Raw genomic sequence first — 14,423 nt, 5'->3', positions numbered from 1 at the left:
TCTGTTTCGCGCGTCATGCCGGGAGCGGTAGTCTTCCGTCACTGGGTTTCCGGGCGGCCATGTCTGTTTCGCGCGGCATGCCGGGAGCGGTAGTCTTCCACACTGGGCTTCCGGGCGGCCATCTCGGTCGTCTGCCACCGAAACAGCAGGCGCATGCGGACGGCGTTCCGCCGTGCTCCTTGTTGCCACCGCGTGTTCAACAGGCGGTATTGCACCAGAACGCGCCTGCCGCAGGCACACTTCGCTCCGCCGCGCTCACTGCTGCCCTCGCGTGTCCACTAGCCAGTACTGCGGCCGCGACCGGAGAATACGGCCGGCAGCCGTCGCACACGCGCACAGCGCCGCTCGCCGTGTTCACCGCTCCTCTCCGCTGTTTCGCTCACGGGTAAGCGCATGGGCCCTGCTCCTCGCCCTTTCCCGGCGCGCTCGGGCCGGTAGCGCAGAGAACTCTTCCTTATCGCTGCTTCCCGGGTGCCGCGGGGACGGACAGTGCCGTCCCGGAGCGGCTCCGCGCGACTCTCGCTCTGGGGCAGCCCCAGAGCTTGCCCGCTGATCGCCGCCGGTCTCTCGGGCACGGGCAGAGCAGCCTCGGGGCGAGCCCCGCGGGGCCGCAGCGGACTGCGGTTCGCACGCGGGAGCCGCCCGGAAGCAGCGCCGCGCCGCGAGCACGCGAGGGCGCCTCCCCAGGTCTCGCCTGCCCCCCCGCCCCGCTCCCCCTGGGTCTCGCCTGCCGCGCCCTCGGCCCGGCGCGCTGCTCGGCCGCCGGGCGGCTGCTGCTGCTGCGGCTGTGCCGCATTCGCGGGCGGCGGCAGGGAGCAGTATGGCGGCGAGCAGGGGCGGAGCTTTCCCGCGGTGGCGGCGGCGGGTGAGGGCCGAGGCCGCCTGAGGTGGAGGATCTAGGGGCGGCCGTGAGGCGAGCGTGTCCCTTCGTGTGGCCGCGGGCTGCCGCCTGTCCGCTGAGGCCGTCGCTGCATGGAGGCTGCCTGCGCGGCATCCCGTTTGCCGCGGCACGGGTCTGACTTTGGCTTCGCCTTTAGGGCCCTGGCTCCTGCCCGGTGTGCGCTCGCCCATGCGAACACAGCCCGGATGAGTGGGGTCCCAGAGCGGGGTTCTGCACGGCGTCGGCAGGTGTGGCCTGGAGCGCTGGTGAGTCACGGGAAGCTTCTACCCTCTGGAGCAAACCAGCTGAAGGAGAACCGTACCAGTCAGGTACGGTTAGCGCAGCCCGGAGTTGTTCCCTTAAGAAGTGTGGCCAGGCCGAGCGAGCGGACGTATAGAAGAAAGATGTCCCCGGACGCCCTGAAGGGTTCTCTGCCGCCAGGCACAGCCTGAAGTAAGTTGGTGAGTGGAGGCACAGATGGCAAACCGATCTTTCTCTCTTTTCTTCTGAGCCAACTCTCAGAAGCCTCTGTACGTGCAAGAGGTGGCTGGTCTGGGATAACTGTGCTGTGCCCAATGCTTAAGGGGAACACTAACATAAAATGGCAGGCTAAGGAGTCACTTAAAAAAATAGAAGGCTCTGGGAGAAGCCTAAGAACACTGATGGGCCCTGGGAAGCCCCAGGGATGCTACAGAAAAGAGCCTGGCTTTCAGGCACCTCCTCAGAGCAGGAGGAATGTCTTAATCCAGCCTGTGAGAGAATGGCTGCGACTAATTACCACCTTTTGTTACAGAAAGCCTTGTGAAAGCAGAAGGGACTGGAGAGGATGTGTAGCAAGTTACGGACTCTACACAAAGTTGCAACAAACAAGAATCCCCTCTTAAAGTAGAACCAGTTTAGCCTAAGTAATAGATGAGCATAGCTGCGAGCAGTATGAAGAGAAGCAGTTTTGTCCATCATGCAGAAAGCCTCGAGGAGGCTGTGTCTAAAACCTAGTGGCCTCATGAGTTGTCTTGGATTTGTTTGGCAGGGTAGTCCCCCGAAAGGGGACATCTTGAAGAGAAGCGGCTAGACCTAGTGGTCCAGCTGTTCGCTTTGGTCATCACCCGTGAGACAAGCATCCGAGCGTAAGGGGAATCTGGGAGCTGAATTGAAAAGGTGATAGGTCTGAAACAGAGATGGGCGCACCAAGTGCTGTCCTTCTTCGGTGTAGTTAAAGACTGAGGGAATTGTCAGTTAAGCGGGCATGTGCAAGGGTTTGAGAAAGAGTATGGAACAGTAACGATAGTACCGAAGCAAGATAAAAACAAGGCTTCGCTGAAGATGGCATAGGTAAGCATTAGGTGATGCGTCTGCCTGTCTAATAACCTAGCCCTAATTGCTGTACGCAGAGTTTCTCGACAGTTTACCCTGTAACGTCTGAGGTAAAGTGAAAGGAGAGGAGGAAGAAAAAAAAAAAAGGAAAGAAGGAAAAGGGAAAAGAACATGGGGAAGAGAAAAAGTACATGTATAAGGCTTTTGTTGCCTCTCATTGAGAGTAAAATGCAGCTTCTCTCTTTGTTACAGAGCTGGAACCAACGATACCAATTGCTGACGGAGAGGAAAGCTGGACAAACGGTCTTTTTGAGATTAATATCTAAGGGATGAAGTGAATGAGACAAGAAATCAAAAGCACAGCAGACCTCTGATATCCCCAGCAACTGCTGCGGAAGGAGGTGTTCTGCCGTGGGCAAGTAAGGTGACTGCTGGTAACGACTGTTTGTTATTTCGGCCTCCCAGAGGCAGTGCTGAGGGCTAAGCAACCCATTTCTGCCCTGTGAATATTGTTAACTGCATCTGCCTTAATTTTGCTTCGGCTGTTCTGTTTTGTTAGCGGACACGCGTAGATAGAAAGGGAAGGATACAGTACTTACCCTTTCAGACGAATTGTCGCGGCTGAAGTTGAAGAGACCAGAAAAACATAAGCGAGCTGAAGTGAGAAAACCAAATGGAACCAACTGAGAGCTGTCTCTGTCTACTGCAAAGGAAAGACCATCCTTCCTGACTAGGAAGGCTCACCATTAAGAGCGATCGGAATAACAGATCACCGATGTATAACGGAAGGTCGCTCTGCCTTACAACAAGTAAGCTACGTACGTGTATTTCTGTGTGTGTGACTTTACGTGCCTACAAAAGATCCTATTTTAAAAGCTACAAGGCAGCAAATTATTATCTTAAGAGAATGATAGTCAAGTGGCCAGAGTTACTGAAGAAGGAGAGGGGGAGAGAGAGGGAGAAAGCATGTGAACTGTAAAATTAAGAGATCGTTTTCAGAGGCATTCAGTTAGTGCAGCCCCCACTTAGTTACCTGGCAGTGGTATTTGGGGAAAGAGGAAGACAGCAGATAGAGGAAACATTAAAGCCTCGTGGAATTAATTAACATTTCCTGCCCTCAAATTCCCAGGACAAGGCAAGCCTTCTCAGTAATGCTTTGCACATCTGCTGACTCTAGGGGAGTAGCACCCTTAGAAAACAGCAGCAAGGGAAAGCGGGAGCCGGTAGCATCATCCTCGCATCCCCTTTGGGGCCAGAATCTGGCTATGAGAAAGACTGTTTAGCAGCACTCTGGGCTGTAACTGTCTCTGAGACTTCTCCCTTTGATAGCACAGAGGCAATCCAATGTGCGCAGGTCCTTCTAAAGTAGTAACATCAGGCATAGGAATAGACAGCAGGGGATCATCTATCCAGGTGGTTCAGTGGGCACTCATCTTAACAAGCGGGGGGTTACTGTGCCAGTGTTACGGGACAGGGATCTTGTGCCTGTCTGAACTGACTGAGGGGCAGAGCACGGCAGAGCCAAAAATGCAGGTGCAGAAGGCTTCTGAAGGATTATTCTCTAGCAGCTGCTTAGTCTAACTTCCCTTTTGCAGCAAACTTAAGTGTTGTCATCGTTTCCAAAGCAGAGTTGGGGGAAGCGTTTTTTGTGAGTTGCATATTCCCTGTTTACCTTGCTTGTGTGTGTGTGTTAGAGCTGCTTTTGTGCTTATAAACAACTTTGGATTCTTACGGTTTTCTGAAGAGCTTTGATTGATTTAATTCACCCTGTACTTTTGTAGGGTGAAGGATTTCACTGTGCCTCCATTAACAAGTGCTGGCTGACAAAGTTATAACGTCCCAGTGGAGACTCCTAGGCAAGGCGGAGGCGTTCAGGTAGAGAGCCTGCCAGAAGAACGTTGCCCGGGAGGTGTTGCTGGCCTTGAGCTGTAGGCGCTGATGCACGCGGCTCATTCTGTTGGACACAAAGAGGTTGCAGATATTTTAGCTTGGCTTTATGCTGTATAGTGGTAGTATTTTTGTGTTTATAAATTGTGTTAATCCTTGGCATTCAGAACAGCTGGGAACGACTATATGCTGCCATGAAGAACTACAGGCTACTGCTTTCAGACCTGTGTAACTTGTGTGTCAAGAGCAGCCGGGAGAATCTGAATGCCAATTTTGGAAGGTTCTCTGCCAGGTGCTGACAAAGGAGCCTTTGGCAGTAGTAAGGCTGGCAGTGTCCTTACCTGAATTGTGGGTAATAAGCCACAATTCACAGACCAGGAAAGGAAAGGGGGAATAGCAATGGGTAGCCCAGTCATTGTGGCATTGCTCTTGCTAGCAGGGCCACCAGGTCTGTGTGAAGCCTCAGCTGCCTCTTTGGAGGTTTGTTTACCTGGAGGAAGCAGTGAGGTCTAAAGTAAGAATTTTTGTGGCTAGATGAGTAAGCTGTGACCTCACGTGTCTTTGCCTTGCTTTGCTGCTTTGTGTCATAATAGCAACTTGGGACTCCAGGATAAAAACTGTTACAGTGCTTCGGGGAGGGGAGAGATCTGCATTTGCCCAGGTTAGGGAACTATCATTAAAGCTCTGGGAGGGAAAAATCTCTAAACTGAGAGTCTCCCAGGGACCTTGGTGGTTTGATTCACATAGAGGGTCAGTGTCAGGGTCTAGTAGTCTCTGACGAGGTTCCCTTAGATATTCCATGCATATGGAGAGCACAATGTTTGATATAAAGATTTCATTTAAAGGTATTTGATGTTATTTTTTTTTTAAGAGGAGTGATAAAGTAATAAACTGAAATCACAATACAAGTGTAATTGGTATTACCAGTCTCTACAATGTGCTCATCATCATGACGCTGGTCACCCCCACTTTCAAGGAAAGAATATGTGGGTTGAAGCCAGCTCCGGCCAGTTGCTCTCTTCAAAAATTTCTTCGTTAGTTGTTCAGGCTTCATGATCTGTATTGGGCTGAGCCATGTATGCACTTCTCTCATGCTGGTCTGGCTAATCTCAGAGACACATTCACATCCTTTGCTGAATTTAGATAGAAACGTTTTCACCAATATATGATTACTTATCTAAAGCAAAGGTTATCCTCTGCCCCCCTTTGTGCTAAGATCAAGTCAATTCTCCGTGCAACAGTTGGGATTACCAAGTTGCATCTTATACCATTCCTGAGCATCAGGGCATCTTGCCTGTGTTCATCTCCTCTGAGCCTTCTTTCATTTAAAGGGGTTATTGGTCGGTTACAGTCAGCCCTAGTTGTGGACTAGGGAGTAGTTCTAGGAGGGCTGTGCAGTTGCCTGGCCTCTCAGTAACTGTTCTGGCCTCTTTACAGGTGCTGAAGCATTGTCTGGCAGTTGAAAGAGCATTGTCACAGCTGGGAGCTCTCTACAGAGATCTGTGGCTGGCTGCAGAAGATGAGCCCTGACTTGCAGCATGGACACAGCTAAGTCCTGGGGCTGCGCTGTATGTGAGCAGGGCTGGGAAGCTGCAGGTGGTTTGGCCCTTAGTGGTTACAGTTGTCACTGGCTGTGGATGGTTGCCCATGGAGCTGAGATAAGCAAAAATATTAATGGTCTGTAACAGAGAGGAATTATTGCTTGCGGTGTTTAGGTATGTTTGGTGTTAGCACAGCTTAGTGCAGTCCAGTGACATGATTCTTGCACGTGCTCACATTTGAACAGTGGCTAAAAGCTAGCCTATAAACAGCAACAGTAACAGGATTCTGGTGCACATCTTCCTGTTCTGCTGCCCTTCTAAATGAAGGGGAAACATCTTTCCTTGCTTAAAGCTAAGGGTTTGGACTTTTTCACTTGAGGTTTATTTATTTTGTTGTTGAGGGTCTCTTACACAGGGGTTATGGTTTCTTACTTTATTTTGTGGGGTTTAGCCTTTAGCAGTCACAGTTCACAGGTCGCTCATCTAGCGATCAGGGTGCAGGATTTAAAATCCAACCTCATCCCTAGATTTTACAGCCTCAGCCACCATTTGGGTGCCAACATGTGCAGTTTGTCACTTAAGGTTCAGGGCTTAGGGCTTACTGATTAATGAAAAATCCATAGATAATAACCTGTAAGCCCTGAAGCCTAGGCAGCCTAAGGCTGCAAACCCTCGTTCGAGGTTTCTCATCTTCCCCTGTACCCAGCGTTCAATTCTGTGCACTGACACAAGGTCTGGGTTTCGTGTGGTCCAGGCCCATCCATTGGGACTGGTGATGCGACAGGCAAGCTGATTGCTGTGGAAGTGTCCTGCAGGGCTCTAATCTGGGGCAAGGCAAAAGCACAGACAGGTGAGATCAGGCATAGTCTTCTAAATTCTCAGAGTTGAATCCTATCCCTGAAGGAAAATGCAGAAAAGGAAAAAGCAGAAGGGGTAGGCCGTCAGCTACGCAGACACCTGCCACGTCAAGGGCAGCAGCAGGAGCTGACCCTTCCCTGACGGACGGACGGATGCTGGTGATGACTCTTCAGGTGTCACAGGGTAAGGGGAAGCATGCTGGCACCCAGCTCCGTGGCAGACTCACTTCCAGGTCACGTTTCTGCACAGTAAAACAATAAATAGTTGTTTTATTCTTTGCACTCGCGTCTCTGGTTCTGGATGTGCCTTTTCCTGAAGATGATACCCAGGGAAGGAGGCTACATGTTGCGCCTGGGGCCAGTACCTAGTGCCCAAGTCCCTTGTACTTTGGAGTGCCTGTGTGGTTCCCAGGGAACTCAGTGCTGTTCACAGGACTATGGGGAATTTCCCTTGCACTACTTGGGTGTGATTCCCATCATCCTGGGGGAAGCCAGGGCCCCTTCAGGGTTGTGTAAGGTGCCCAGACTGATCCCAAATTTGCTTTCTGCACTCTGCAACATCCCTCGTGTGCCTGGGGCCGGGGCCTGTCTGCTTGGAGCTGGGAGTCCCCATGTGGATGGGGGGAGCCTGCAGGCACCGTCCCAGTCTGTCAGCTGCATTGAGCCCTGTGATGTGCCTTATGGCCCCACTGGTGCACACAATTTGTATTTTGGTTTGCCTCAGAGTCCTGTGTTAATCCTCTGATGCCCTCAGAACCCCTCAATTCACGTTTTGGGTTGCCCCCAACACACCCATGTACCTTATGGTGTGCCCCTGGGCCCTGTATTTGCTTTGCAGCATGCCACAACGTTCTGTTTAGCTTTTTACTCTCCCTCTCTCCCAGAGTTTTCTGGGTGCCTCTGAGTGTGCCCCAGGGCTCTCCCTTTGTCTTTTGGTGCCCCCAGAGTCACTCTGTTTGTTTGCTTTTTCATTGCCTTTTTTAACTTTTATTGCACCCATAGCTCTCATTTTTTTTTCTCTTGTCCTCTGAATACTCTTTTCCTCTCTGTGCACCCCAGGGCTCTCCATTGAGCTTTCAGGAAAGTGCTCTGAGGAGCCAGGGTGCCTCTGGTGCCCTGGCAACCCCAGCTGTCCCTGACAGGTTGCAGCTGTGCACCCTGAGGCTGGGACGAGTCCCAAGTGGGACGTGTTGGGTTGATTGCAAAGGCAGGAAGTGGGCACACTCTGGGAGCAGGGTGTGCATTTGGGAGAAGCTCATGCTGGGGGCAGTCTGGCACAATGGAGCTGCTGCTGAGCAGTGCCTACTGGGACTGGAACAGCAGCTGCACCACAGAGGAGGTGAGCAGGGCTGGGGGGGAGGGAGGGGGCTGGGCTGCAGGTCCTGCACATGCTGGAGGTTTCAGTGACAGAAGCATCCTGGGCAACATGGCACAACTGAGGCACTCTAGGCCAGGGAAAACTGCACTGGGGCTGGGGATGGCCATGCAGTGGGGACCAAGGACAAGGTGGGGAAGAGCAGTGCACCAGGGCTGTGGAGTAGGGGGAGGAAGGCAGTGTGCTGGGGCTGGAGGAGGAAGACAAAGGGCTTGCACCGGGGCTGAGGGTGCGCTGGAGGAAGGGGTTGCACTGAGGCTGTGGTGGAGTTTAATGAGCAGTCAGATTAGCGCGGGGAGGGGTCCGGGGTCAGATCGGGGCCGTGTCAGGGAGGGGCAGGAGAGATCCCCAGAGAAGCTCTAGAGAGGGTCGTGTGGGGGCAGGGGCAGTGTCAGAGCTGACCTGGAGCCGGTCGTGGCGGTGTTGGGGAGCCGGGGCCGGTGCTGGGGAGCGCGAAGCTGTGATCTGGGCTCTGCGGCGGTTTCCGGGTCGTGTGCGTGTGGGTGTGTGTTTGGGATGGGGGAGGGGGGCAAAGCAGCCGTCACAGGTTGAGACCTCACCGAGCACTGCGGTCCCCCGGCATGTAGTCTTCCGGCACTGGGCTTCCGGGGGGGGGGGGGGGGGGAGGAATCTTGTTTCGCGCGGCCTGCCGGGAGCGGTAGTCTTCCGGCACCGGGCTTCCGGGGAGGCCATCTTGTTTCGCGCGGCCTGCCGGGAGCGGTAGTCTTCCGGCACCGGGCTTCCGGGGAGGCCATCTTTTTTCGCGCGGCCTGCCGGGAGCGGTAGTCTTCCGGCACCGGGCTTCCGGGGAGGCCATCTTTTTTCGCGCGGCCTGCCGGGAGCGGTAGTCTTCCGGCACCGGGCTTCCGGGGAGGCCATCTTTTTTCGCGCGGCCTGCCGGGAGCGGTAGTCTTCCGGCACCGGGCTTCCGGGGAGGCCATCTTTTTTCGCGCGGCCTGCCGGGAGCGGTAGTCTTCCGGCACCGGGCTTCCGGGGAGGCCATCTTGTTTCGCGCGGCCTGCCGGGAGCGGTAGTCTTCCGGCACCGGGCTTCCGGGGAGGCCATCTTGTTTCGCGCGGCCTGCCGGGAGCGGTAGTCTTCCGGCACCGGGCTTCCGGGAAGCCATGTTGTTTCGCGCGGCCTGTCGGGAGGTGTGTTCCTCCGGCACGGGGCTTCCGGGAGGCCATTTTAGTCTGCCACGCATGCTGGGAGATATAGTCTTCCTGTTGGAACGCGGCTGTGCAAATCCTGGGAGAAGGAAGAGAGGATATCGTAAAACAGTAATGCGAAAGACAGTCGGTTCCAGCAGAATAACCTCAAGGAAACCACAACACTTAACAGTGTGAGGAGTCGACAAGACAAAAACAGCAGAACAACAGAGAGTAACCTATAAGTTCATTAAGGCTTATTAACATACTAATATATTACTGTCTTTTTCTCTGTGTATTATGCTAATTAACAGGAATGTTAAAGTGCAAGCATGGAGTTAATGGATGATGTGATAAAATTGTAACCAATAGCAAAAATCATATAAAGTACTCCCTGAAAAACACATATATAAATAAAGAGTGAGGAAAGGAGAAGGGGTGCTACCTTTGTGGATCTACCACTTAGCACCCATCTCTGCAGGGAAAGGAAATAAACAAATATCTCAACCCTGTGTGTCTTTTGGTTCCTTGCACACTGTGTAACAGAACCCAATTTTGGGACAACATTCCCATACTGGGCTTCTGGGGGATCATGTTGTGCCTCTCGAGGTACTGGAAGGTGTGGTTCTCTGCCAGTGGGGCTCCTAACAGCCAGCCATGTTGTGCTTGGTGGCAATCAGGAGCTGTAGCTCCAGGTTCCTCTGCCTTCTCAGCCCTGCAGCAGAAGCCTGCTGTGTCTACTCCTTACTGGATAAGTGCTACTCATACAAGAGTCCCTGTAGGTCACTGGGGCCAGTGGAATTTTCCTATTTTCCCTGGTGCAGGGCAGAAAGTGTTTTCCATCTCTGGTGCAAGCAGGCAGGTTGTCCCAGGGGCTGAGGCCTTCCCTCTTGGCAGTGGGGGAGGCAAGCAGGAGTGCAAGGGGTGGTGTGGGCTCCTGGTAGTCATAGCTTTGCTCAGGATTGGGGCCTCTTAGACAGCGGTGGTGCTGGGAAGGCTTGGTGCAGAGCTGTCCTGTTATGAAGCACAAGGCAAAATCCTCAGGGAAATGTGATCAGTGCTGTTTCTGTCCAAGGATCCTTGAACAGCCTGAGAGACCCTGGAACAGCCACATTCAGGTACTTCTAACTGTGTGGAAAGAACCTGCAGGAGCCCTGGGTACAGATAAAGGGAATCCTCAGTCACTTGGAGCTATATGTATTTTCTTTAGAAAGATGTGATCTCTTGGATGCTTTGCTGCTGCTTCTGTGTTGCTTGGTGCCCAGGACTACTACATTTAGATCCACTCTTCTTGTTGCCCTCTGCTCTATCAGAGCTGCTGGCCTGACTAGAAGGGATGTGCAGCTAAGAACTAGGCCAGGGTGTCTTAGCTGCCTGCTATAGGACAAATGGAAGGGGGAATCAGCAGTGACCAGATATGAAAATACATGTGGATGAAAAACAGCCGCTTTAGAGGACTAAAATGCGGGGCAACTGAGAGCAGTGGAAGTAGCAGCAGAAAATAATGATGACAAGGTGTGTTGTTAGAGGCAGTACAGTGGAGAAAAGAGGGAAAAAATTGTTCCTATGATGAAATAAAAACTATCCTTAAGAGATACTTGTTTCTTACCCTTCAGGTTATGGATCTGCATGATTCCCTGAGAACTGTTCTCAACACGTGGTGTTGCAGGTCACAACTACTTGGGCAGCGAGCCCCAACTTGCCTGCTAAGACTGCCCAACAGCTGACAGCTGCCTGTGGAATGAAAGCAAAAGCCAGCTTCTCAGAGGTAAGAGGCAGCGTTCAAGTAGGAAGATTACAGCAGATGAGTTAATGCCCCAGATTCTTCAGATTTTCCCCCTTGTCTCCTCAGGACTCATCCATTTACTCCCTACGTCCCTCAACACCTATCTGTTTGCTTTTAGGTGTGCTCTAAGGCACTCCATTAGTTCTCTTGTCCCTTCAAAATGCTTTGTTTCTTTCTAGTTCCTGCAAGATTACTCTGCTATTTACCTTCTAGTAGCATCAAGACTGCTATGTTTGTCCTCTTGTCCTATTAAGTCCTCTTTCTTTTTCCTTTAGTCCCCTCAAAACCTCTCTGTTTGCTGTTGGTGCATCCCAGAGCCTTTGTTTTTCCCTCTAGTCCTCTCAGCATGCCTCTGCTCTCTGAGCCTCTTAGGGCCCATCTCACTGCCCTTTAGTCCCATCAGAACTCCTCGGATTGTTACACGCTCCCCTTGGGACACCTGGTTTTGCATTGGGGACACCCCAAAATCCTATGCGTTCATTGCACCCTTTCAGTGTGCCCTAGAGTTCTCCTTTTCCATTGACTACAGAGTTCTCTCTATGACCTATCCCTATGACCATTTTGTGTGCCTTCTTTCTCATCAGGACCCCCTTCCTTCTAATCCCTTCAAGACTCCTCTGTCTTCCTTTGTTGTCCCTCAGAACACTCCATATGTCCTCTAGTCTGGTCAGAATTGATCCATGTGGCATGTAGTCTCAAAATGGTGGGCCTTCATTGTGCTCCAGTGCCCCTGAAATGCCCTCAAATCCTACCTCAGCTCCTACTTGGGAGTTCTCTGTTTCTCTCTGATATCTTTGTTTTGCCTCTTAGCACACACCATATCCATTTCCTTTCAGTGTGCCTCACATCCTCTCAATTGCTCTCTGCTCCCTTCAGAACCCTTGTGTTCTCCTGTTGTGCTCCAGGCCTCTGCACCCTAATCCTATCAGGACCCATCCTTTTCCATTTTGGTGTGCCCTGGTGCCCACTATGTGCTCTCTCTTCCCCTCAGGACTCCCACATTTGCTCTCTAATCCTTACAGAATGCTTCCTTTTGTCCCTTGGCTCCCTAACAACCCTCCTCCACCCCTGCCATGAGCCTTTGGTGTGTACTAGAGAAAAGCCATTCTAGAACCAAATGCGTGCCCTCTGATCTTCTCAAGACTCTTCCATTTTCCAATCAAATGAACTTAAAACTGCTCCCAAAGTCTTCACTGTGCCCTACAGGCCTATGATGTCTAGTTCTCTTGGACTGCTCCAGTCCTCTCAGAAGTCCTCCATTGGCCTTCACTGTGCACCAGAGTCTCTCTTGGGCATGTAGAATCCTTAGGATCCCTCTAGTACTCTTGGAAGCCCTCCTGCAGCTTTCCTAGTGCCTCTAGAGCCCTCTTTTGGTCCAACACCTCTTGAAGGACCTATCTAATTCTCTCAATACCTCTCTTTTGGCCTTCATTAGGCAGAAGCCCTTTGCTAGTCCCTCTACTTCTATCAGGACCCCTCCTTTTGCCTTCATTGTGCCTTATAGCTCCTTTTCTTTTCTTTTTGGCCTCCTAGGCCCCTTACAAGTCCCCTAGTCCACTCTAGATGCCTCTTGTGGCCAAAATTGTGGCTAGAGCCCTCTTTTGGCCTGCTAGCTCTCTTAAGACCTCTCTTTTGCCTTAGGACCCTTTGGGACCAATATACCCTAGAGCCTTCTCTTGGTCCTCTGAACTTCTTAGGATACCTCTAGTGAACCCTGGACCCCTCTTTTGGCCTTCCTTGTGCCCCAGAGGCCTATTTGGGCTCTCTAGAACCATTAGGACCCTGTAGTTACCTCCAAATCCCTCAAGACCTTTGTTGTGCCCCAGAGCTGTCTTCTGGCTCCCTAGTCTCCTCAGAACCCCTCTAGCTATCTTCCTTGTTCCTCAGAGTCATTTTTCTGACCCTCAAGACCCCTTAGCACCTCTCTAGTGTGCTCTGGATGACTCTCTCTGTGTTCTTCGTGCACCAGAGCTGTCTTCTGGCCCTTGTGTCCTCTTAGGACCCATCTAGTCCACTCAGAAGACCTCCCGAGGCTTTTATTGTGCCCTGGAGCCCTCTTTTGGCCATCCACATCCCATAGGACCCTCTTCTGCCCCTCAGAGCACTGACTTCTGTCTTGGTAACCAGTTTTTATTTTTTGGCCGCCTAGTCCCCTCAGGAGCCCTCTGCGCTGCTCAGCTCAGAACACAATCTAGGTACTTGTTGTACTCCAGAGTTATCTTTTGGACCCTGGGCTCCTTAGAAACTGTCCAGTCTCAGAATCCCCCCAGATCCCCCAGATTTCTTCCTTCTTCCCCAGATTTTTTTTTTTTTTTTTTTGGCCAGGTAGACCTCTTAGCACCCCTCTAGTGCACTCTGGATGACTCTTCCTGGAATCTTTGTGCCCTACAGCTCTGTCTTGACCCTCTAGACCCCTTACGACTCCTGTAGTTCCCTTAGAATCCCTCCAGAGCTCCTCTTCTGCTCTGGAGACCTCTGTTGGTGCTTCAGTCCCTTTGGCAGTCCTCTGCTGTGCTTTGTCCTTCTATTTGGCCTTTCCTTTTTCACCTGCAGACCTCTAGTCCCCTTAGCACCCTTCTAGTCCCCCTCAGAACCCTTCCAAAGGGCTTTGTCATGCCCCAAGGATGTCTTCTGGCCTGAAGTCCACTTAAGATTCATCTTGTCTGCTCAGAGGCCCTCCTAAGACCTTTGTTATACCTTGAAGCCTTCTTTTGGGCCATCCACATCCCATAGGATCCTTCAAATCCTGTCTTGTTACCCAGTTTATATTTTTTTGGCCTCCAGGTTCCCTTAGGAGCCCTCTGGTATGCTCAGAACACCTTCTGAGTGCTTGTTGTGCCCCGGAGCTGTACTGTGCCCACTCCTCAGCTCCATTAGAAATCATCTAGTCTCCTCTGAACCTCCCTAGATTTGTTGCTTCTTCTCTATAGTTACTTTTTCGGCCAAGTCGACTGCTTTGTACCCCTCTAATGTGCTCTTAACTATTCTTTTAGGCTTCCCTGTGCCTCAGATCTCTTTTATGTCTCTCTAGACCCCTTAACACCCTTGTAGTTGCCTCAGAAACCCTTTCAAGCTGCCCTAGAGCCCTCTGTTAGTGCACCAGCTACTTTAGCGGCCCTCTGCTATGTTTTGGCCTCCTGTTTTGACCCCCCGACCTCTGTTGGCCCTCTAGACCCCTTGGCACCCCTCTTGTGCACTCTGCACTACCCTTTCAGCCTTCTGTGTGCCCCAAAGCTGTCTTCTGGCCCCTCAGACCCCTTAGGAACCCTCTAGCCTCCTCAGAACGCTTCCAGCTATCTTTCTTCTTCCCCAGAGTCATTTTTCTCACCCTCTAGACTCCTTAGCACCTCTCTAGTGCACTCTGGATGACTATCCAAGTCGACTTTGTGCCCTAGAGCTCTGTCTTGGTCCTCTAGACCCCTTAGGACTCATGTAGTCTGCTCAGAAGCCCTCCTGAGGCCTTTGTGCCCTGGCACCCTCTGTTGGCTATCTGCATCTCATAGGATCCCCTCCTGTTCCCTTAGAGCACCTCCTGACTTCTGTCTCGTTAACCAGTTTTTTATTTCTTGGCCTCCTCTTCCCCTTAAGAGTCCTCTGGTCTACTCAGAACACTTCCTGGGTGCTTGTTGTGCTCC

The 14,423-nt window shown here is 51.9% G+C and overlaps 1 long non-coding RNA gene across 6 annotated transcripts; it reads left to right on the top strand.

Moving 5' to 3' along the window:
• The first annotated feature begins 310 nt into the window (after positions 1 to 310).
• Positions 311 to 6,761, top strand: LOC134144742 (uncharacterized). 6 transcript variants are annotated; one of them, XR_009959474.1, is made up of 5 exons: positions 311 to 385; positions 1,038 to 1,333; positions 2,447 to 2,618; positions 2,754 to 3,003; positions 3,976 to 6,761. It is a non-coding gene; the product is annotated as an uncharacterized LOC134144742 (long non-coding RNA). The 6 variants fall into 6 exon arrangements; XR_009959476.1 differs by having other exon boundaries at positions 2,447 to 3,003; positions 3,976 to 4,069; positions 5,519 to 6,761; XR_009959475.1 differs by having other exon boundaries at positions 2,447 to 3,003; positions 3,976 to 4,165; positions 5,519 to 6,761.
• Positions 6,762 to 14,423: the final 7,662 nt, after the last annotated feature.

The sequence above is a fragment of the Rhea pennata genome, chromosome 10 (genome assembly GCF_028389875.1).
Source record: "Rhea pennata isolate bPtePen1 chromosome 10, bPtePen1.pri, whole genome shotgun sequence".
In the NCBI taxonomy this organism is placed as follows: domain Eukaryota; kingdom Metazoa; phylum Chordata; class Aves; order Rheiformes; family Rheidae; genus Rhea; species Rhea pennata.
Note: the sequence above shows the minus strand (reverse complement) of the source record. Positions and strands in the feature narration are given on the sequence as shown.